At 38.0% G+C, this 22,969-nt stretch overlaps 1 long non-coding RNA gene and 1 other non-coding gene across 2 annotated transcripts in view; one reads left to right on the top strand and one right to left on the bottom strand.

Annotated features, from left to right (window-relative positions):
- Positions 1–22,969, bottom strand: part of LOC148727278 (uncharacterized) — a 215,138-nt gene that overhangs the window by 170,074 nt on the left and 22,095 nt on the right. The gene's annotated exons all lie outside the window — the stretch shown is intronic.
- Positions 890–22,324, top strand: LOC111347067 (uncharacterized). Its single transcript, XR_015990018.1, has 16 exons — positions 890–1,286; positions 2,489–2,696; positions 4,385–4,695; positions 6,748–6,888; positions 7,155–7,477; positions 11,046–11,247; positions 12,191–12,415; positions 17,028–17,135; positions 17,622–17,682; positions 18,001–18,092; positions 18,196–18,660; positions 19,548–19,688; positions 19,970–20,268; positions 20,517–20,858; positions 21,434–21,701; positions 21,917–22,324. It is a non-coding gene; the product is annotated as an uncharacterized LOC111347067 (transcript).

Here is a 22,969-nt window from a genome sequence, read left to right as displayed (position 1 = left end):
TAACTGTAGTACTTCGCTCACATCCGTATATCAAAATTCTCTCCTCTCTACTTTTCAGTCTGCTCTGCCTGTATTTGATTATTATATCTTGTTCTAACTCACAAGTGATTTTATAGTATTTAATTTGTATGACAACTGTACGTATTTTTTAGCTTATAATGTAGTAAACTAATGCATGGCTTATAACCCCAGTAATATTGTATTATTACACGACTCGGGCAATCAGAGGACCAATAACTAAAATCAACAAATCAAAATGGTCTATTGCCGGTCCAATATTCTCGAAGTATTGGACCGGGCACTGTCCCGAATGGTTCCGAATGGTCCCGAATGATACCACACTTGTGTCCCTTTGAACTTCAGTCGTATAATAAATCTCTTATTAACCAAGCTTGCTCGGGACCGTACTGGAAGAATATCGGCCCTCGGTCTTTTTTGTACGGACCTCGCTGCGCTCGGTCCGTACTGTCAAGACCTCGGGCCGATATTCTCCCAGTACGACCCTCGCGCTTGGTTAATAAGATATATGTAAAGAAATCTCTTTAGTCTATTGTAAAATCTCTTTAGTTTATTGTGGTAATCAAACTCTTTAGCTTGCAATGTGTAATATTTACTTATTTATCTCTAGTACCCGCCAAGACTGGCTAATGCTATATGCGGGCTGTGTAAATTTGCTTGTAATGTTCTGTAAAATAATAATAAACAACAACAAAAATAATAAACAAAACAACAAAAACAAGTCAACAACTTTTAAGGACTTACGATTGTTGGTATATATATGCTTCAATACCAATGACGTTGAATGTAATCAAGAAAACTTTGTTTCCCGTTATTTTCTCCCTGTACCTGTACCTATGTTTGATTTATTCCCCTCGATATTTATTTATGGCGTGATTAGTCACGCTTGGACTGTCAAACAAGCTCAGACAATGCTCGTCAGTAGCAGGATGCGTGACAGTGCACTACAGTAATCAGACACTTGGTGTGTAATGGACTTTGACTGAACGAAGCCCAACATTTGAGGCTTATTTTTTTCCTTTCTCGCAGATTTCCTAGCTTTTAAACATGAAACGGACTAAGTTTTGATCATAAACGTTTAACTTATCGGTGTGCAACATGAGTACATTATCAGACATTGACAAGATCAACGACTTCATGGAGATGGCAACATAATGGCGTCGCTAAAAATTCCGACCAAAGGGCTGAAAAGTTTGGACGAAATGAAACAAAAAGTAAAAGAGACACTCCGGTCGTTAAAGAAAAAGTCAAGCTGGACGGCAAAGGAGGTGAGAAATCTAGAATTTCCTTTTAAAACATGGGCTACTAGCAGATTCAATTTATGTATAAACGACATTTTTAACACAATAGCGGAAGTATCTAGATGTGACTTTTATGAATGGTAGATGCAGTTCGTATCGTGAAATTCAGTCACGAATTGTTTAACAGCTCTATCTCTCGACGCTAATGCAGTCATCGTTTACGATTTATTTCATGTGAATCTTTTCAATAATGCCATCTCGGAAATGAGTAGTACTAGAAGAAGCCTAATTACCATAGATCAGTGGAAATCGTAGCATTCACTCGATCGCCAAATGTTTCTCTAAGTTCAAACTTAGCAACACGTAGAGTTAATTACAAGACCGCTCATTACTTATGGATGCTTTCATCAACGATTCTTACAACTGATCGTGAGTGTCACCAAAATGATTTAAAATAAGAAATTGATAAGTTGTGCTCGCAGAGTGAGAGATTATCATGCATATTGATGTTTATAATCTGGTAAGTTTGTTTGAGCAACGATCGAGCCTCACGGTTCAAGTTGAGAGTTACGGCACTTAGAACATCAGGGATTGATAAATTTTGTTCCAATAGTGCCGTCTTTTCCTTGCACCCCGTGATTAAAGTTCGGAAACATTGTAAACCTTTGGGAAAATGTTGGCTATTGTATTAGGATTATGTTTTCATATTTTCTTAGAAAAGCTTGCCTAATTTCTGCAAAATATATGACAAAAGACTTATTGTCCAGACTGACATGATGCTTTTCTACAGTGAAAAGATACCACAATTTTTTTATACTACTCTTAACTGTCACCGAAAAGTTGGATTCTTTTGCCAAAGGTAAATCGTGCGGGAGGATCTTGGCAAGGAATTGCTTTGGCTAAACATCAACATTTTCTTTCGTTCACACAATACATGGATATTTACATAGGTATTCATGGATAACGTAATGCAAACGCTACCCTAAAGATGATTGCATTGTGGCTCTTTTTCCGAGCTTTAATCAGCCTAATGAATGTACGTACACGCTAAATTAAGCTGCACTCAGAACAGGGATGTTTAAGCGCTATAGAAGTGATTTTATTGGTGACAAGGATTTCCGAAATGACTATAAGGCGGTAAAATTAACCAATTAGGCCGAAATTAAACTTTAATTTACCCGGGCGAATGTTGATGCATAGTATTTTATTTACCTTGTGATATTTTTCAGGCGTTTTCAGTTTTGACGGAGGCGAAGAAAGAAGACGAGAGAAAACGAGCAACCTTGCGCCATTTCTACGAACACTTGGATCTTTGTTTGAACAAGATGGATGAAAAGGTTCATACCCTTTTGGAAAAGAACATCGGAAACCTCAAGGACAAAATCGCTTCCCACAAAAAAAGTCTTCGGCAAAAAGAGTACATTGTTCTTGTTGCAGGTTTGTCATAAATGAGTAATTAAGTTGACCACCATTCCTTTTAAATTCTAGTTTCGCCAACTTCTTCACCCAAAAGACTAAAATTCAAGAGTGGATAAAAAAAAGAAGGCTTCATTGAGGTATTGTACCAATCCAATGATGGACAGCACAAAGAATAGTTTTGTACGAAAACAATCAGAAAAAGAGGGGAAATAGTGTTTCATTTGGGATTTTTGATGGAACCGACCGGGAAACCAGACTCTTTTGTTCGATTTAAATTTAGTAGAATCGACGCATTCTTACCTTTTTCACCCGGCTCTGAAATATACCTGGGAAATTTCTGACAATTCTTTATTCTTTTCAGACATCAAAGTTTCAATTGAAGGTAACGGTTTATGCACTAGTGTTTATTACAAACCTACAGACTCGCATAATTACTTGTTATATTCGTCTTCGCATCCATCTCACGTTAAGAATTCCATTCCTTTTTCTCAGTTTCTAAGACTTCGTCGTTTATGTAGTGATGACTCTGATTTCCACCACAAATCAGAGTCAATGTGCCAGTTTTTCGATAAACGTGGTTACCCTGTTTCTGTCGTTCAAGCGGGTTACCACCGCGCCCAACTTATTGATCGACATTCAGCACTACAAACGTCGCATAAGGAAGATTCCGACCGCATTCCATTCACTCTCACGTTTCATCCTCACAACCACTCAGTTAAATCCATCATTCTTAAAAACTTTAAATTACTTCAAAACGATCCAGAGACAAGCACTATCTTTGCGCAGCCTCCACCCATTTCATTCAAACGCGACAAAAACATAGGCAATTTTTTGGTCAGAAGTTCTTTTCAGACTAATGACCAATTATAACATAACCAAAGTAAAGCGCGCGCTCTCTGTCAGTAGCGTCCCCCATTTGCCCATGGGTGTACGCTGCTGACGTGAGCAAATGCAAAGACTATTTTTCTGCGCGCGCTTGTTTTTTCTGGTCGCGTAAGATTTGTTAAATAAAAGGTAACTCTTTAACTACAATGTATCAATGTTATGTTATAAAACAAATGGTAAACACCACAGCGTACACTATTGAGTTATGGATGCACTTGGGAGGTTTGCTAAGCACTCAAGAAGCTAGAGTCGCTCTCGGCTATCGCCTCGAGCAACTCTTACGCTTCTTTCGTGCTTAGCAACCTTCCGCGTGCATCCATAACTCAATAGTGTACGCTGTGGTGTTTACCATTTGTTAACCAGGCACTTTTAAATGCGCTCGTGCACGATGCAAAACGTGTCCTTTCATTCACAACACTAATAAAATATCGGGACCTAAACGATCCATTAAGATCACCGATCACTTCACGTGCACCTCCGCCAATGTAATCTATTGCATAACTTGCACTTATTGCAAAAAGATATACATCGGCGAAACAGGCAGAGGACTAGGTGACCGATTCCGAGAACACCTTCGAGACGTGGAAAGGAATGACAAGGACACATCGAAACCAGTCGCTGGACATTTTAATTTACCTAATCATTCTAAGCAACATATGGCAATCTGCGGTCTTTCCTTACACTTAGGTAGCACGGAAAGCCGTAAAAATCTTGAACAAAAGCTCATCTTTCAAACCGCCATGTTCCCACCAATAACGTAGCATTCTTACCTATGTTGTTTCCCTTCTCGCCCCTTATTTTCGCCTTTTTACACTTACCAGGCGAAACAAGCTCAGGAAAGAGCACCTTGTTAAATCTTATCCTTGGAGAGCAGCTTCTTCCTCACTCTGTTTTTAGTACGACATCCACCATTTGTGAACTAAGATATGGAGATACACCAAAGCTGGTGGCACACTTTAAAGACAAAAAATCAGGGGACACCACAAAGACTGTCCGCTTAGAAAAGCCATCCAAAGCCTCCAAGCAAACTTACCTTCAACAGATTTCCACATTTGTCCACCTGAAGACGGACAGGGAAAAGGGTTCAGAGTACGAAAAGGTTGAGTTGTTTTGGCCACACAATCTACTGAAGGTTAGACACGAGCAAGCACAGTTATAAATCGGGGTCTAAGAATTGATTTACAGAAACATAAAGCTCTATTATAAGAATGTTTGTGCATAGATGTATTTACGATATAAACTGTATTTTTGCAAGATCTCCAAATAACTGAGATTGACCGAAAGGATGTTTGAATGCAAATCATTAGCCATTCTGCAGGGTAACTGCTTGTGTTTGCATTTATTTGGAATATTGCTTGGTTTTTGTTGCTGTTTTGTCACAAGAATTGATTTAATGACGGATTGGTTGTTGACGTCTCAAGTGAATAGTTACACACATCTCTTTTGACGTATCTTAATATGCTGGAATCACCAATAATTGAGTAACATCGCAATAAAAAAATCAATGTCAAAGAAAGGTCAAACTTAATTCTTATGATAAATTTAGCCTAGGATGTCTAAATGTCAATCAAAACGAACGGACATACGAACACGAGCAATTTTAGATTGACTGTTGCCTTTACGTATGATGGACGATCCTCGCAGTAGATAGCGCTATTTGAGCAATAGCGAAATTCAGACCTGAAAAAAATCAGGCCTGTACGGGACTCGAACCACTGACCTCTGCGATACTAGTGCAGCGCTCTAACCAATTGAGCTAACAAGCCAACTGAGAGCAGGCCGTTAAGTTGATTCGTAATGAACCCGTGAAAGTGATAAATGAGATAGAATAAATATATGAAAATCATATATTTTGAACTGCGGTATTTGATACGTATGATGGACGATCCTCGCAGTAGATAGCGCTATTGAGCAATAGCGAAATTCAGACCTGAAAAAAATCAGGCCTGTACGGGACTCGAACCACTGACCTCTGCGATACTAGTGCAGCGCTCTAACCAATTGAGCTAACAAGCCAACTGAGAGCAGGCCGTTAAGTTGATTCGTAATGAACCCGTGAAAGTGATAAATGAGATAGAATAAATATATGAAAATCATATATTTTGAACTGCGGTATTTGATACGTATGATGGACGATCCTCGCAGTAGATAGCGCTATTAGAGCAATAGCGAAATTCAGACCTGAAAAAAATCAGGCCTGTACGGGACTCGAACCACTGACCTCTGCGATACTAGTGCAGCGCTCTAACCAATTGAGCTAACAAGCCAACTGAGAGCAGGCCGTTAAGTTGATTCGTAATGAACCCGTGAAAGTGATAAATGAGATAGAATAAATATATGAAAATCATATATTTTGAACTGCGGTATTTGATACGTATGATGGACGATCCTCGCAGTAGATAGCGCTATTTGAGCAATAGCGAAATTCAGACCTGAAAAAAAAAAAATCAGGCCTGTACGGGACTCGAACCACTGACCTCTGCGATACTAGTGCAGCGCTCTAACCAATTGAGCTAACAAGCCAACTGAGAGCAGGCCGTTAAGTTGATTCGTAATGAACCCGTGAAAGTGATAAATGAGATAGAATAAATATATGAAAATCATATATTTTGAACTGCGGTATTTGATACGTATGATGGACGATCCTCGCAGTAGATAGCGCTATTACGAATCAACTTAACGGCCTGCTCTCAGTTGGCTTGTTAGCTCAATTGGTTAGAGCGCTGCACTAGTATCGCAGAGGTCAGTGGTTCGAGTCCCGTACAGGCCTGATTTTTTTCAGGTCTGAATTTCGCTATTGCTCTAATAGCGCTATCTACTGCGAGGATCGTCCATCATACGTATCAAATACCGCAGTTCAAAATATATGATTTTCATATATTTATTCTATCTCACTGTTGCCTTTATCTCGCTCTGTGATTGGTCTAGAAAAGTCGTGTGAATTCATCAATCCATCAATCAGTCAATGAGATTCAAAACTAAAATCAATCGCGATTGGCGCAATCGTTTTCCCCCGCAAAGAGTTGTTCGCTCTTTGGCCTGTGAGATGTCTTCCTTTCCCCTGAATAGCTGTTGTGATTACTTTGGTTTTGGTTTTATGACAAAGAACCGAAACGTACTCCAGAGAGCGATCCTAATTTTCAATACATTACTTGTTGCATCTCATATTTTACATGTCTTTTAGGAAAATGTCGTAATAGTCGACAGTCCAGGAATTGGCGAATCTCCTATAATGGACGACATAGTAACGAAGTACCTCTCAGAGGCTTTTGCATTTATTTACGTCATCAACAGTGAAAACGCCGGTGGAATACAGCGAGACAGGGTAAGGCAATTTAAAATGACAAATACATTCTTCTTGCCAAAATAGTTAAATTTAGGACCTGCATGGGTATTGCAAACATGGTATAATTTTTTTAATCCTCTATTTTTGATATGTGTAAGAGTAATTTAATGAAACTTAACGAACACGATTTTCTCTCGCAGAGCAATAAACGTAAGGCATAACCTTCCAAAAAAAGATAACTACTGAACTAGCCCCCCCAAAAAAACAAGTCGACAAGTAGCTAATTTTCGTCTCTTTGTCTTCAGGTAGAAAAACTTTTCGGACAAGCTAGACAGGTATCCCTTGACAAACAAAGGGAATCTTCCTCAAACTGTGCTCTGTTTGTTTGCAACAAGTGGGACCTGTTGCCGTCAGATGTAACTGATGAAGTGAAGAACTTCATCTTGTGGAAACTCAAGCTGTGCTGGCCTAGTTTAGATCCAGAATATCAGATTATTTATATGTCAGCAAAAGTTGCTAGTGAATACCAGAAACTTGGAGTGGTCACGGAAGAGTTTGGTGAACTCATGAATGGTATTAAGTCCATGGTGTTGAAACTTGTTGAGGAAAGACTACAAATTAAAAGGAGGTAACTTGCTTTACATCCTTAACAACGAAATAACTGTTTAAGAACTTGATTCGCTTCTGATGAAAATGTCTTAGTTTTTAGTTTCTGCATGCTATGCATACAAGAGTGTTTTTTTTTGTTTTGTTTTTTAGATGGGTGGGCCGAGTTGGGACACTTTGAGTAACTTTTTGCCTCCTGCGTGTGGAGTACGTGATAACATGCAGAAAATGACACGTGGTGGAGTAAAGTCCAAGGTAGCTTAAGGCAATTTGACTGTTAGAAAACGTCAAAGCACTTGGGAGTTGCATGGAAAATTTATTAGCGGTAGCATTACGCTTTATGTGAATTTTTTTTAAAGTGGGTTAAGATTATGTCGTAGAATTAAGGCTGTTTACTAGTAAATGTTATTCTAACGGGGAAAGCCTAATTAATAGTGACAAATAAACACATCATTCGTGGAGATGGAGAATTCCTAAAAGCAAAGAAACGGATATTGACATTGTAGTTGGCATAGAAAGTAAACAAAACTTGATGATCTTCTCGACCTTGGCCAAAAGAGCAACCTCAAGGTAAAAGCAGCCTTATCGATCAAATATGCTTTATGGAAATGTTTTGTGAAAACTTTACCAGAGTCACCAAAACTAGCCCTTCCAAAACAAGCCCTTCCACAACAAATACTACAGTGATAACTTCGAGTTAGACCTTTCGTTTGGTAGGCACAGTAAAAACGAAGCGTTTTGACAATTACATTTCATTCACTTGCGAATCACGAAAGTGATTCGGGTCGAAAGGCCACAAAACGGTGAAACTAAACAAAAAATAAATCAAATAACAAAATAAATATAAAGGATAACTAAAGGACAACTTAAGACAAAAATTTTCTTACATTCTGTGCCATACGAAGTCGAAGAAGATGCTTACAAAAACAATCAATACACACTTCAAACACATATATGAGAAACTCTGGCATGTGACCAAGTGTGGAATTATGTAAGAGAACACGAGGTGTTCAAAGGCAAGGAAACCTAAACAACGAAACCAATACTGACAAAAACAAAAGAATAAGTCACATCCTAGTTTTAGACTAAACACCTTTTGTTGACGGCGCGTGCGTTGCAAATGAAGGAGCGGTACATAAAACACGCTTTGGTGGAACAATTAACTGCCGACCTTTCAAACCCCGGCAGATCAAGGCGACGAAGTCATCACTAAGGACATGAAACATTACGCCGAGTAGATGAACTCAAAATTATTAGTTGATTTCGTTTTTGGTGTGCATCAATGTTGGGCTCGTTCCACGGCAACACTTTGCGAGATACTAATTCCGTGACATGATTGACACGCCCTAATCGGGGCAAACATGCCCCAATTCGGCGATTTGATTGGTTCGAGATAGTACATAATGTGGCAATCGGAATGGTTCGAGATAATACCCTAATGCGGCGATTGGTGCGAAACACATACTACTCGATACGCTAATATATGGTTATTTTTTTCAATGAAAAGATAGATAAAAAATACGCGTGCTTATTTATTCCCACTGCACTCGAAAAGCGTCAGGATATTTAATCGGCGACTGCGAATGATTTTCAGACGTTTTGCAGAACGTAAGTGAATAAATTTTACATTACTTTTTTTAAATTTACTTGGTACTGAATAATAATCAGCCACAAAGATTAGAAACATATCACTGGTTGTAGAGATGCAATGAGTCCATTTTTTATTTTAATTTTTTTAATATCTCTTTGTTAGCGTATCGAGTGGTATTTTGCTTGCACCGAGAAGATCGCCCCATTAGGGTATGTATCCCGCACCAATCAAATCACCGCATAAGGTTTTGTATTTCGAATCAATAAGATCGCTGCATTAGGGTAGGTATATTCCACCAATAAGATCACAGCATTAGGGTATGCTTACACCTATCAGAGTATTTTCCTTCATAAAATTAGGGTACTGCAGTATGTTACGGTGGAATTAAAGCAACATTAATGCACATCGAGAGTGAGATATTTACAAAAAAAAGCGAGCTCATCCACTTAGCTTAGTAATGGCTCACGTCTTTTGTGATGACTTCGTCGCTATGATCTGTTGGGGTTAGAAAGGTTGTTAGGCAATTTTTCTACCATTTAAAAGTTAAAACGTTTTTTATGTACTGCTCCTTTCCTTTACGACGCACGCGTTGTCAGTTAAAGGCCCAAAACGGGAGCGTTTGTCTAGGAGAGGCTAGCTTTGCTGACTGAGGTAATAATTGCGCAAAGCATTTGCATAGAGCATATCGTTTTTGCCTTGTGATTGCTCTTTTGGCGAAGGTTGAAAAGATCAGCAGGTTTTTTTACTTTCTGTGTCGACTGCCATGTCCGTTTCTTTGCTTTTAAAAGTTTCCTATGAACTACATCTTGTTTAAAAACGGAATTTTCCCGATACAGCAACTATACGTGGGTACACGACGAATGCCATTTTCCAGCAAATAATCCAAGTCTTACGGCTTAATCCTTCCCCACTGAAGAAAATTCACTTGGAGGTAAATGCTACTGTTAGTGAATTTTCGATGCAATACGTTTTCTATCGGACAAATTCGCATTAGCTACACATTACCTTGGACTGTACCCCATCACGTGCCAATTCCTTGTAAACAACTAGCATTTTATCTCATATTTCGCATGCAAAGTTCAGATTGGCAACAACCAAATGAGGAGCCCACATCCAACACTTTGAAAATATGATAATTTTCTGTTCGTTCAATATTTTCACTCGTTCGGAGAATGGGGACCGCGGTTAGAAGTTATTGGAGATAAAAGAGTGCATCGGTTTGCCTTCAAAGAAAAATTGTGTGGAAGAATATTTTTTGAGGCAACTGCTGCAAATGGATAACTTTGATTCTGTTTCTGACGAAGGAACGGCAATAAAAATAGTCTTATCCCGTGCGAGTGCGCAGGCCGTTACTTTGTGGTCGCGTTACACAACCGAGGGAGAGATGCCGTTGCGCGACAAGACTAAGCAAGGGCTGTGGAGGACACTTCAAGAATTGAAACGTAGCACCAAAGCAGTATATTTTTTCTAACCAGTGGCAATACCATGAAATACGTGTGTAGGAGTAATATTGATAAAATTGGAAGGTTTCTTTTCTCCTCCACTATCGTATACCTTCATGAGCATCTTTTGAAGGTAAATGATCTTTTTCTTTATAAAAATTCAAACATCATTAACTTAATCTCCCAATTCAAACCAGCCATTCAAAAATCAAATAGCTTTTCCATGCGTAGCATGCCTGTGTTTTTAGCTAGTATGTTAAGAAAAAATAAACATTCATTTCTGTTAGAAACACAGTGGCAGTGACGTTGCACTTTACCTCATATTTTATCATAAGTCGAAAATCGGTTTAAAATAACTTCAAAAAAAAACAAACAAACAAAAAAACAAACAAACAGTCGATATGGACATTGTGATATTATTTAAAATAGGAGGATGGTTCCTGATTTGAGATTTAAAAGTACAAAACCTCCATGAGAGATCAGCATGCATAATTAGTTATCGTGACTATGCACGAAGATGAAATGGAAGATAATTGCATTGATGGCTTTATTCTTAGGTGGCTCGACTACGTCCTTGCACGTATGGCCTACCACACGAAAATGTTCATGTGCAATTCTTCCGGAGAAGAGAGAATGAAGTTGATCCTTCGTGATATTGAAAGGTTGCGAGTTGCCGTAAGGATGGAGATGCATACGTCTTTCAAAAACGAGGCAGACAATGTTGCAAGTGCGCTGTCAAAATACCTTAAGTCTCTAGAGGTTATGAAGCAGTTTTCTTCATGGACATTGACAGTGTTCAAAATACTGAACGCGCGGGAAAATTTTTACGAACAGCGTACTGTTTACAGCGTGGAATGTTCACCTTTCGGTGTTCTCTGATACGAATTTATAAAAAAAACATGTTCTTTCTCTTGTAGCAACCACACAATGCTTTCTCCTCTTGAATTAAATTTTAAACACGAAGGCGCGCTATATAAGGAAGTCTTCCCTAGGAAGACCTAGGCTCATTTGTCACTCACCGTTGACGTGTGCGGGTCAAATTTAAATGCTGGTAGACGAACAAAAGGAGCTAATGAGATATCTATTGTTTACTTCCACTAGCATGGTGGCATGAGGTAACGTGCGAACCACCTACTTCGATCTCAAATTTACCGCCACAAATAAAGACAGTTTCCATTGGAGAAAGGAAATACAAATCTCAAAAATTCTTGTATTGTGACGAAGACATAAAGCAATTTTGAGGAATGCGACCGCTGTTCACTGCTTTAGAGTAGCTGTAGCTCAAGCTGACTTGACTCCAAGAGTTCCACATCACACGACGGTTGATTGACAAATGGTCCAGTGGGACCTAAGGCTCCTTTTATAGCGCGCCTTTGTGTTTAAGCGCAAAACTGGGGAGTATCACTTGGATTGAAACCTCGTATAATCCCCATTTTTAATGGGAATATATTCGGTCACTTCATGTGTTTAGACCAATCGCAAGCGAGCAAAAATATTTGATTGATTATAATGCATTTTAGCAACAGGGCATGCTTTCATTCAAAGTTTTCGTGGAAGTTGTTAATTAAATTAAAGAATGCAAAGATTTCTCAAAATGACCGTAAAACGCTAAAACTAACCAATTTAGCTAAAAATATTATCTTTCAATTACCCTGCCGAATGTTAATGAACAGCATTTGTTTTACATTGTGTCTTTCATCAGGCATTTTCAGTGTCAGATGCAAAGAAAGGAGACGATAAAAAACGAGCGACCTTGCTCAATTTCTACGAAAGTACAGATGTTTGTTTGAACACATTGGATGGAAAAGCTCTCGCCCTTTTGGAACAGACAATCGGAGACTTCAAAGGAGAAAATAATCGCTCACAAACAAAATCTAAAGAAAGAAGTAATTTGGATATATCAACAAAAGTTGAAATGGTAAATTGGCCACCGTAATGATTACAAAAGCTGACGTTTCGAGCGTTAGCCCTTCGTCGGAGCGAAAGAAGAATTCACTGTATTTGTTGTAGGTACGTTGTTCTCGTTTTACACTGCTGAAATTGAAACTTCCGCACCCAATAGACATCTCCCTTAAGTATGCCTTCCTCAAAAATAGTTCCTTTCAGATAACAGCGTATGCTTAATCACTACAAGTATCATCTTCTAATTAAACAGTCACTCGTATTAGTGCATTTTTAATTTCATGCAAACCCCAAGCCTCATACATTTAATAATTCTAACATAACTTTTAATTCATCATTTAATTATCCAGTTTCCAGTTTCTATTGGTAATTACATGTTAATTGCATGCCGATAGGGCGCCATTTCCGTGACCATTTACTCAACCAATTTCCCCTTATATCACACATTTAGTGAGTGTGTCTTTATTTCTAAGTTTGTATAGTATTAAATATATTAACCAGTAGTTTCACTAGCAACCTTTGTGGCCTCCCTTGGTGTTGATGTATGGGATCCCATGAAAATGGATTCCCACCCCACTGATGAGCAAACTCGTGATCAGTGGGTAAAAAAAGGAACAAAGCGTATGCAAGGGTGGGAATGAGTGTGTAAAATGAACATAAAAGTTAGGTGTTAAAATTGAGGGAGCGACTTCTGTAACAACAGCACGCTCCTAAACTCAATTTAAAATTGTAAAAAATATATGTTATATATTATTAAAATAAAAAAATAAATAAGTAAATAAAATCAAAATAAAATAAAATAAAATGAAGTTAAAATATTATCTAAGAGTAACTATTAGAAAGAGGGGGCGAAGCATTTAGGGTTTAGGGTTAAATTGCTAATTTTATATTAGAGTTTTGATTATAGTTAGGGTTAGTGTTAGATTAGGTTTAGTGTTAGGGTTAGTGTTAGATTAGGGTTGTGGTGGGGGAAGGTTAGTCATAGGTAAGGGTTTGCTTAGGGTTTGTGGAATGGGGTCTCTGTTTTTGACCGTAGGAAGGGAAAGGGGTTTATAGAATAGGATAGGAAAAGAAAATAATATTGATAAAAATAAAGTATTCTCCTTTTACAATTATTTTTATGGACAGGAGACTGTAGGAATGGGAAGGATATAGGTAGAAGAGGAGCAGTGTTGATCGAGGAGTGGTGAAAGAAGATGTGAAGTGTCTATAAAAGTTGTTCAAAGATGGAGAGAAATGGAAATCAAACCGGCCGGGTGAGGAGAGAAGGATGCATCGGCACCAAGGCTCTTTATGGTTGTGAGTCGTCAGGGGCAAAGCACAACCGAGCGAGGATGTTTCTAACCTGGTACCAAGTCAATGCCCGACATCCTCGTGCCGAGTCCTTGTTGAAGAAAGCAAGAAAAACTACACAAATATAGTGAGAAATTAGAAAGTGATTGGAACCTATTCCAAAGGAAAAAAAATATATATATATATATATATATACAGTTTTGATAATATAGAGGGAGGTAAATACGTATACTAAATAGAGAAAAATTTCAGATATAATAGAAGAGAAAACTTATGTAAACAAATTAAAAAAAAAAAAATTTTTCGAGATATTACGGAGGAGAATGCAATGCTCATGTAGAGAAACAAAGAATGCGGTGCTAATATAGAAGAGAATACCTATGTATATTAAAAGAAAAATAATTAAATGAATAAAAACAAAAAATAAAAATAATAATTTCAAGTGTGTGTACACTGAACGGAAGTGTCACGAAACGGGAATTAGAATTAAGAGGGGAGGTGTGTTATTATTATTTATAGGAAGAAAATAAAGATAGATACCTTGAGAAATATGAGAGGGAGCTGCCTTATCCTTAATATCCAAAGGAAAATATATATTTATAACGAAAAAAGATTTTCGCTACTGGCTCCGTGTCGCGAAATAGCGGAGTTGAAAGATCTTAATCTGGGACGGTCACGTCAGAATGGCGTGATCGTATTGCGTGAGTCTTATGACGTACGGGTAAGTGCGATTGCTCTTGGGAAATTGATGAAGAGTGTTCAATCGATCTTCGTCGTAAAAGGGATTTTGACCCTCGAGATGTCTAGAAAACGAATTATTTCTAGAGATAAAGGAGATAATTGCGTGCGTTAGCAGAAGGAATTGAATGGAGACGTCGATGTAAGGTTATCGGACGTTGTTGGAAGAGGGTGAGGACCTATTGTTGAGATCTTTCGTTCTAATCTGGCTGTGGAAAGTGATGAACTGTTGGGATGCATCGATCCATCTTTGCTGTGAATGGTTCGCCGAAAAGTATGGTGTCGAACGGTGAGTTAAATAAATTAAAGATCGGAAAGAGAACAATTATTGTATTGATTTATTTAAGTAGAGAATAGCTAGAGTAGATGCATCTAATCTATTAATGTAGACAATAGCTAGAGTAGATGTGACACAATAAATAAAGCATAGAGCATACCAAGAGTTAAGTGGATTAAATTGTTCTGCATACTTTTACAATATAAAATAGATATTAGTAACAAATAGACAGTTTTTGATGGAGATAGTGCGGAGAAAGCCCCACAAAAAAGGAAAGGCTATAAGTATAGAAATATAGTACGATTATAACAAATTTGAGTTTTGACAAGAATTATGTATAAAAATAAGTGTAATGAGCAAGGTTAAAATACAATTATGAGTTAAAATGCAATAATGAGCTAAGATAGCTTACAAAATTCTTTGAGATTATCAATGAAAAATGTCGAAAGATTATGAGGGAGGAATAAGGTAGATTCTTTAATAAACTACCTAAGAATTATATACATAGTGGCTTTAATGGTCAACTACAGTCTCGAAGTGGAATTAAAGTGTTAAGAAAATAACATCAGGGATGTCTTCTCTATATTTATGAGAATTATTGCGATTTAGTTTAAAAATAGCTCAAGGTACATAAATGTATAAGAATGTAATGATCATTTTGGAATCCATAAACTGTAAAAATTGAAATACAGAAAAAGAAAATATATATATATATATACATATATAAGTATATTTTTAATGGCATTAAAATTTTTTATTATTTGGTAATTTTCGAGTGTAATAGCTTATTGGTGAGTAGCATGGTGCGCAGTTTGGTGGTGTTGCTGTATGCTTTGGTGAGTTTGGGGATATGCATGTTGTGGTATTTGTATAGGATGTGGCGTACTATTTTGTCTGTTCGTGCATGTTTGTTGTATTTGCTGCGGTAGTAGATTGTAGATTTTTTAGTGGATTGGTTTCTTTTGGTGAGTTGTCGTCTTTTGTGACAGTGGTAAGGTAGCCAGGGGTAAGAGTTTTTAGTTTTTAGTTTGTTGGGGTAGTCAAGAGCGGTCAGTCGTAGAGAAAAGAGTTTGAGTATAAAGTCGTAATCGCCTTTGGTTTTAGATAGTCTGCTGTATCGTACAGTTTCAGTCTTGATGATGCCTGTGAAAATGTGTTGTGGGTCATTTGATGAGAAATGGGGGTACATGTATTTGTGATGGGGTTTTTGGTAAATTTGATGGTGAATTTTGTGATATAGTATGGTGTGGTAATTGAGGGAAATTGTGAGGTCTAGGTAGTGAATGGAATGACAATTTGTGGTGAAAGTGATTGGGATTTGTGAAGGATATGTAGTGGATAAATGGCTAATAATATCTGTAATGTTGTTTTTGTCTGTCAACAAAAATCCATCGTCGATGTATCTACAAAAAAGGAAAAGTCCAGTGGTGTCGCGTTCCGAAAAGAAAGTTAATTCCCTGAGCAGCAAGACCAGGTCAGCGATTTGCCGGCTGTGGTAGCTGCCCATAGCAACCCCTTTGATTTGTTGGTAAACTTCCTGTCCTGATAAGAAAAAGTTACGGTTGTTAATAAAATTGTTTAAATTAAGTAAAAAGTCTCTGTAAAAGGTTGGTAGGTTTAATAGTTTGCAACTGGTGGTGATGGCATGGATGGTGTCTGAATGTGAGATGTTGGTGTAGAGTGATGTGAAGTCAAAAGTCGTTAAAGTAAAATTGTCATTATCGTCAACATAGAAGTTGTGAAATGAGTCCAAAAGGTCTGTTGAGTTGTAAATTAAAGGAAAGGGAATGTTTCGTTCTTCAAAAATGTCTTTCAGTTGTAAAATAATTTTGTCAAGTTCTGTACCAAGTAAACGTGAGGGGTTAGAAGTCGTCCAGCTGTGTGCAGTTATAATGGGTCGTCCTGTTAGATTGTGAGGGTTTGAGGGTGAGGCAGTATCAGTCAGTTTATATACTTTAGGTAGGAGTTTCATGTAAGGTAGTTGAAGTTTGTCTTGTGTAATAGTATTAAGTAGCTTTTTGTCGGTTGAGGTTGAAAGTAGTTTGTTAAAACGTATTTGTAGTTTTCTAAGTAATTTGTTGGAGTTTGTTATAGTCTTGGTAAGGTCAAAATTGTCAATACGTTTGTATGTGGTGGAGTCTGTAAGTTGTCTGGTGTATTCGTCTTTAAACCATGTGATGGGCACAAGGGCCCATCCCATATTTTTGTCTGTCTTGGTAAGTATTATGTCATTGTGTTTGTTAAAGTTGTGGATGTGGGATGCGTGTGACTGTGTGATGTTGAGGTGTTGTGGATTAAAAAGGTTGTGTAAGTGTGTGGTTGATTGTAGGTATTGCTTGGAGTAAGAAATGGTGTTGTGAACATAATCGATGATGTGGACATTAAAATATGGTCTAGTTTGTTCTTCTTGGAGAAGCTTGACTGGGTTTTTGTTTGCGTAAGGGCGGTATCTGCGGTAGAGGCTTGTTTTCTTTCTGGTTGATTGGTTTGTAGCTTTAAGTGGATTGGTTCCTTTGTAGATTAGGTTGTTAAGAGCGGAGTTGACTTCTGTAGAGATTGTTTTCTTTATGTTAGGTATGGTGGTAGAATCTGTAGTTGGTATAAAATTGGTTCCTTTGTTCAAAAGTTCTGTGAGGTCAGGGGAAAGGTTGATGTTTGTGAAATTGTGAATTTTGTCGATTGAAGAAAGTTTTTCTTTTTCTGCCGATAGTTGTGATTTGCGTGAGGTTATGCATTCATTTTCTAGTAAGAGAGCTGTGTCTTGGGGCCAAAGATGGACTCTAGTTTGGAGGTGATCGATGAATTTGTGTAGATTTGTGGTGATGGAGTGGATGCGTCTGCGAAGGATGTAGCCATGGTTTTGTTTGATTCTCTTCAGGTGTTGGATTCTTTTTTGTTGTTTTGATTTTTCTTCATCTTTAAGTTGTTTGATTCTATTGAAGAGTGCTGTATTTTCGCCTTCAAGGTATTGGATGCTTTGCATGGTAGTGGTAGTGTTTAGTTGAGTGCTACTTTTAGTAGAGTAAGTAAGGTTTCCGTTGTGGGTTTTAAAACCTGTAGTAGTAAGACTGGATCGAAGATTGTAGATTGTGGCTTTGTTTTTTTCAATTATTGTTGATAGGTGGTGGTTTTTCAATTATAGTTGATAGGTGGTGGACTTTGAAAAGAGATTTTTTATTGTTTTTTTGAGAAGGTGGTAGATTTGATAGTTTCCCATTTCCAGTTACGCGTACTAGTCGTAAAAGATGGGTCAGGTTTAAGTTTAGGTTTTTGATTATCTTTCTTGTGTTTTTGTATTTTAGGATGTTTCTTCTTGTTAATTTGCTTCTTCTTTCTGTTGGTTGTCTCTCTTTTAGATGTATACGAGGGAAGAGGGGTCGATGAAGTTCCTGAGGTTGAACGGCCAGCTTCGATCTGAACATCTGGGTGAAGCAATTTAATGGTAGATAGAGTGGAAATTAGCTCTACTGATGACAACGAATTAAACAAGATTTGAGATAAATTATCATTATGGATTCCTTGTGGGAATGACGCGGGAAGCAGACTCTCATGTCCGATTTACACTATTAAACAGCACTAGAGGAATCAGCACAGTCCTAAAAATTTTGTTACTCTTCTCCTCCCTTTATTCCACTTTTTTACACTCACCAGGCGAAACAAGTTCAGGAAAGAGCACCTTGTTGAATCTTATCCTTGGAGAGCAGCTTCTTCCGTGCTCTTTTCTTAGTACCACATCCACCATTTGTGAACTAAGATATGGAAATATACCCCTGCTGGTGGCGCACTTAAAGAATGACAAAGAATCTGGAGTTACTGTCTTCTTAGACCAGCCATCCGAAGCCTCCAAGCAGACTTACCATCAACAGATTTCCGATTTTGTCAGCTTCAAAAGATATAAGCACAGAGAGAGGGGTTCAACTTTCGAAAAGATTGAGCTGTTCTGGCCACAATATCTGTTGAAGGTTAGAGAAATAGGACATTCCCTATGGCACTGTCAAGGAGAATTTGGTTTAAATTCAAGAGCCTTTCAAGTTTGCGATCATTTCCTTAAATCTTATGAGCCTAGTCAGCCTCAGAGATTAAAATGTTACGTCTCCAAATTCTAACAGTCCCTTTTTTCATGACTACTACCTCCCTATGGAGGTGAAGCCAAATGTTACCCTGTTGAGGGAGTGAAGCAACAATAGAATACGAACGCCTTAATTAGCCCGAAACGAAGGCTGTAGAGTTTACCCGACATTCCTCGACCTTGGCTTTTCTTGGTTTCGGAACATCTTCGGTCGTTCAACGCTTAAAATCCAATCTTGACCCAATTTTGACCCGATGTTTCCCGGCATTCGTTTCGGAGTACTACAGAAGAAGACAATAAAAAACTCACAATCATTACAGAATGGTGCCCGAGAAAACAAAGCTTTTCCTTGCAGAAATAACGTAAGGGATTTGATCGGCGCATCATGAAAACTTGGAGGAAAGTTTCTGCTTTGGAGAAAGGACATTTTCCTATTTGAATCAGCGAATTATGCCCAGTAGATCTAATATAGAGATAATTCTTTTTTATTTCTTGCCGTAATGGTACAATTCCGTCCTATTACCATTACTAATCAGATTCAAAATAAATCCAATCGCTACTTAGTCACTCTCGTTTTTACTCAGCAAAAAGTACCAGACTTGTCTTCTCTCTGAGTTCCCATTGGTCTATGCGAGATATTTCTTTGCTCTGATTGGCTGTTGCGATAACTTTGGTTTTGGTTTTACTTCAACCAATCAAAATGGAATATGAAGAGTGATGCTCAAGGACAAACCCTTTTACATCTTGCATGCTGCATCTCGTATTTTACATTTCTTCTAGGAAAATGTCGTATTAGTTGACAGTCCAGGCTTGGGTGAATCTGCCATCATGGAGGACGTAGTAAAATTGTACCTCCCAGAGGCTGTTGCAATTATTTTCGTCATCAACGTTGCAAACGCCGGTGGACTACGGAGAGAAATGGTAAGGATATTTGAACTGCGAAGTGGATACTCATTAAAAATAGTGCGCATCAAACATCACATCTTTTTTATGGATTCCGCCATTGACTCATCATTTTCTAAAATCTTTTACAGTAACTTTATTGTACAAAAATTGTCGTCAAATGCAATAATCCATAGAACTTACCTAACATGATAAGGAGAGGAAGTGACTCATAACTTTCCATATGAGGGTAAAGAAAGCTAGTGGAATATCCAAATCAATAAGTTAACAAATAACTTATTCTGTCTCTTTGTCTTCAGCTAGAAAACGTTATCGAATACACCAGACAGGTGTCCCTTGACAAACAAAGGGAATCTTTCTCAAAATGCGCTCTATTCGTTTGCAACAAGTGGGACCAGGTCCCGTCAGAAGAAACTGATGAAGTGAAGAACACTATTGACAGGAAACTCACAGAGTGTTTGCCCAGCTTAGATCCAGAATCCCAGATTATTTACATGTCAGCAAAAGACGTAAGTAAGGAAGAGTTTACTGAACTCATGAATGGTATTGAGTCAATGGTATTAAAAACTATTGAAGCAAGACTACAGATTCAGTGGAGGTAAATGCTTTAAATGTCAAGGGACTGAAGTTATTTTTTAACGTTTTCTTCTGATGAAAACGTCTGCTTAGTCTTGATAAAATTATGTGCACGAAATATTTCTTTATTCTGATTGGTTCACAGAAATATTGACTATAGACGATGGAATTATATTGAAAGGAGACAATAGTAATACCTATAAAAAGTAATGTAAGCAGTAAGTATAGTGATGAAAGATGAGAAAATCAAGATTGTGGTTTCATTCTTAGGTGGCTTTATCATCTTCTTTCACGTATCGTCTCCCAAACGAATACATTCATCCGAAATTCTCGAAATGATTCCTTCAAGCCCTTACATCGGATGAGTGTAAATCTAAGGGATGAAATGGCTGTGTTTGGCATCAAAGAGGCTCCCATCATGGACATCAGTTGTGACGATCTAGAGTGGCAAGAAAATGCAGTTATTGGAAGCGGAGCGTTCGCCTCTGTTTATCGAGGAACATTAAAGATAGAAGAAGGGGTTCAACCCCTGAGAGTGGCTTTAAAAGTGTGGAAAGAAGAGCTCAATGAGGCTACTGCTAGTGGCTTCCTCTCCGAAACAGAGACTCTCAGGTTGTTGGGTTTCTTTTTTTTTATCACTTTACCTCGCATTTATATAATTTCGAAAAATTACCCCCTCCCCCATCCTCCAACGCTAAAACCTAAATCTACTCCGGCTGGTATCAAATAAGATATTTTCATTATCTTTAAAGTAAGATATTTTCCAAGGACCCCATGGTGGTATTTGTCTGGAATCACTTAGATAATGAAGAATGCAGTTTCAAAACGGAGAAAATACATGCCGCTGAAAATTCAATTACATTTTTTTCTGAGGATTTCACAACCGCCAAAATCTATGTATATTTTAAGGCACATCGAGATAGTAATTAAGAATGGCCTTTACAGTAAACTTATCACCATTCATTTTTCCGAAAGGTCATTAATGGCGATTGACCCTTGGACCCCTTAAATCATTACTGCTGACTCAAATGTTAAACTCACGAAAATAAGGGATGTAACTGCCACTTGAAGAAGCTCTTGAATGTTACCAAAATCTTCCTATCAAGATAGTAGAATATCTATGGAGAACAGTACAGAGCATATGCATATTAGTGTAAAGTGTTAACCCATGCGTTATCTTTGTGTAGGAAGCTGAACCATCAATTTATTGTAAAGTTCTATGGTGTTGCTCTACATAAGGAAGGGAATCGGCTACGAACAATACTTGTGATGGAGCTCTGCACGGAAAACTTGAGGAGCCACATTTTCCGGCATAAAGGCAAGGTACCTGGTCAGTCATCAACACCTACTGCTGCCAGAAATGTGATTGGATGGGCAAAAGACATTGCCGATGCTCTGAAATACATTCACAGACAAGGTATCGTTCACCGAGATCTCAAGTTGGAAAACATATTGGTAAGTTAAAAATTAGGACCACTGGCTTTTGTAACTCTTTATTATTTAATCTAGCCTACTAGCCTATTTTACTCGCCTTCACCCAGCTTTCCTTGTTGTTGTTGTTGTTTTTTCCTCACTTTGCTTTACAAGCCCTCTTTGAAGCCCTAACGCTGAGTTTCCATGAAGGCTAAAGAAGTTGTTATTCGTTTTCTCATTACCTTTTCCTTCTATAGCTGTCACAAGAAAATGTTGTCAAAGTTGCCGATGTCGGTGTTTCCAAAGAAGCTAGAGCGATCACAGGTACCAGAGTGGGAACTCCTCTGCATCTGGCTCCAGAAGTGATCAACTCAAGTATGTACGATTACAAAGCGGATATATACAGCTTCGGTATAATGCTCTGGGAGATGTGGTATGGTAAGAGAGCCCTTCTTGATGTGGCAAGAGATGAACATGAGCTTTTCGAGGTAGTGATAGGGGGTACCAGACCTTTAAATGCCCAAGGCTCAAATACGCCACCAGCTGCTTTGCAGAACGTAATGAGGCGTTGCTGGGATAAAAACCCAAACAAACGGCCAGATTCAGCCCAATGTTATCAAGAGTTGTCTGAGCTATTCAAGAATATTTGATCCCCACCCTTGTAAAATCTGGTCGTCAGGCAACCACTTCAAACGTATTTTTTACTTAAAATAAGCTTTTTTGCAATGTTAGCGAATAATAGTAATTAACTATGATATTTGTAGGTCCTACCTGCGTTTACTAGTCTATGATGGATGTCATAACCAGTTAGCAAATAATATTGTATATAGGGGTCTAGTTATCAAGTTAATGCAACGAATACTTAGAGTAAAAGTACTGAGTGACCGCTCACGCCACCCGTCATGTATCCGGAGGTAGTCAAGGATCGCTTGGGCGAAAGTGAACATTACAATGGACAGCCGTTATAAGAGCCATACTATTTGAGTCCAGTTCTTTTTCAGCCCTTGTAAGTAAAATAGAGGCGTGAAAGGGTCTATACGGTGAAAATAAAAGTAGTTGAATTACCCGACACTGGTTAAAAAGTAAACAAATTTTTTTTTGTTCATTAATTAGATAAAAAGGTGATAGAGGCCAAAATATTTTAAACTTTTGTGCTTGACTGGTTGGCGTTTGACATGCGGTGATAAGGTTGACAAATTGAACGAAGAGCAATCACTGTCTGTTTTCTGTGGTGCAGCTATTTGCTTGCTTGGCTTGAATCATGAAGTGATCAGTTTCATCACTGTTTTGATGTTTGAAACCTTTTTCCT

This window comes from Stylophora pistillata, chromosome 7 (genome assembly GCF_964205215.1).
Source record: "Stylophora pistillata chromosome 7, jaStyPist1.2, whole genome shotgun sequence".
NCBI classification, from domain to species: domain Eukaryota; kingdom Metazoa; phylum Cnidaria; class Anthozoa; order Scleractinia; family Pocilloporidae; genus Stylophora; species Stylophora pistillata.
The sequence above is the reverse complement of the archived record's forward strand: the minus strand, read 5'-3'. Positions and strand labels throughout refer to the sequence as shown.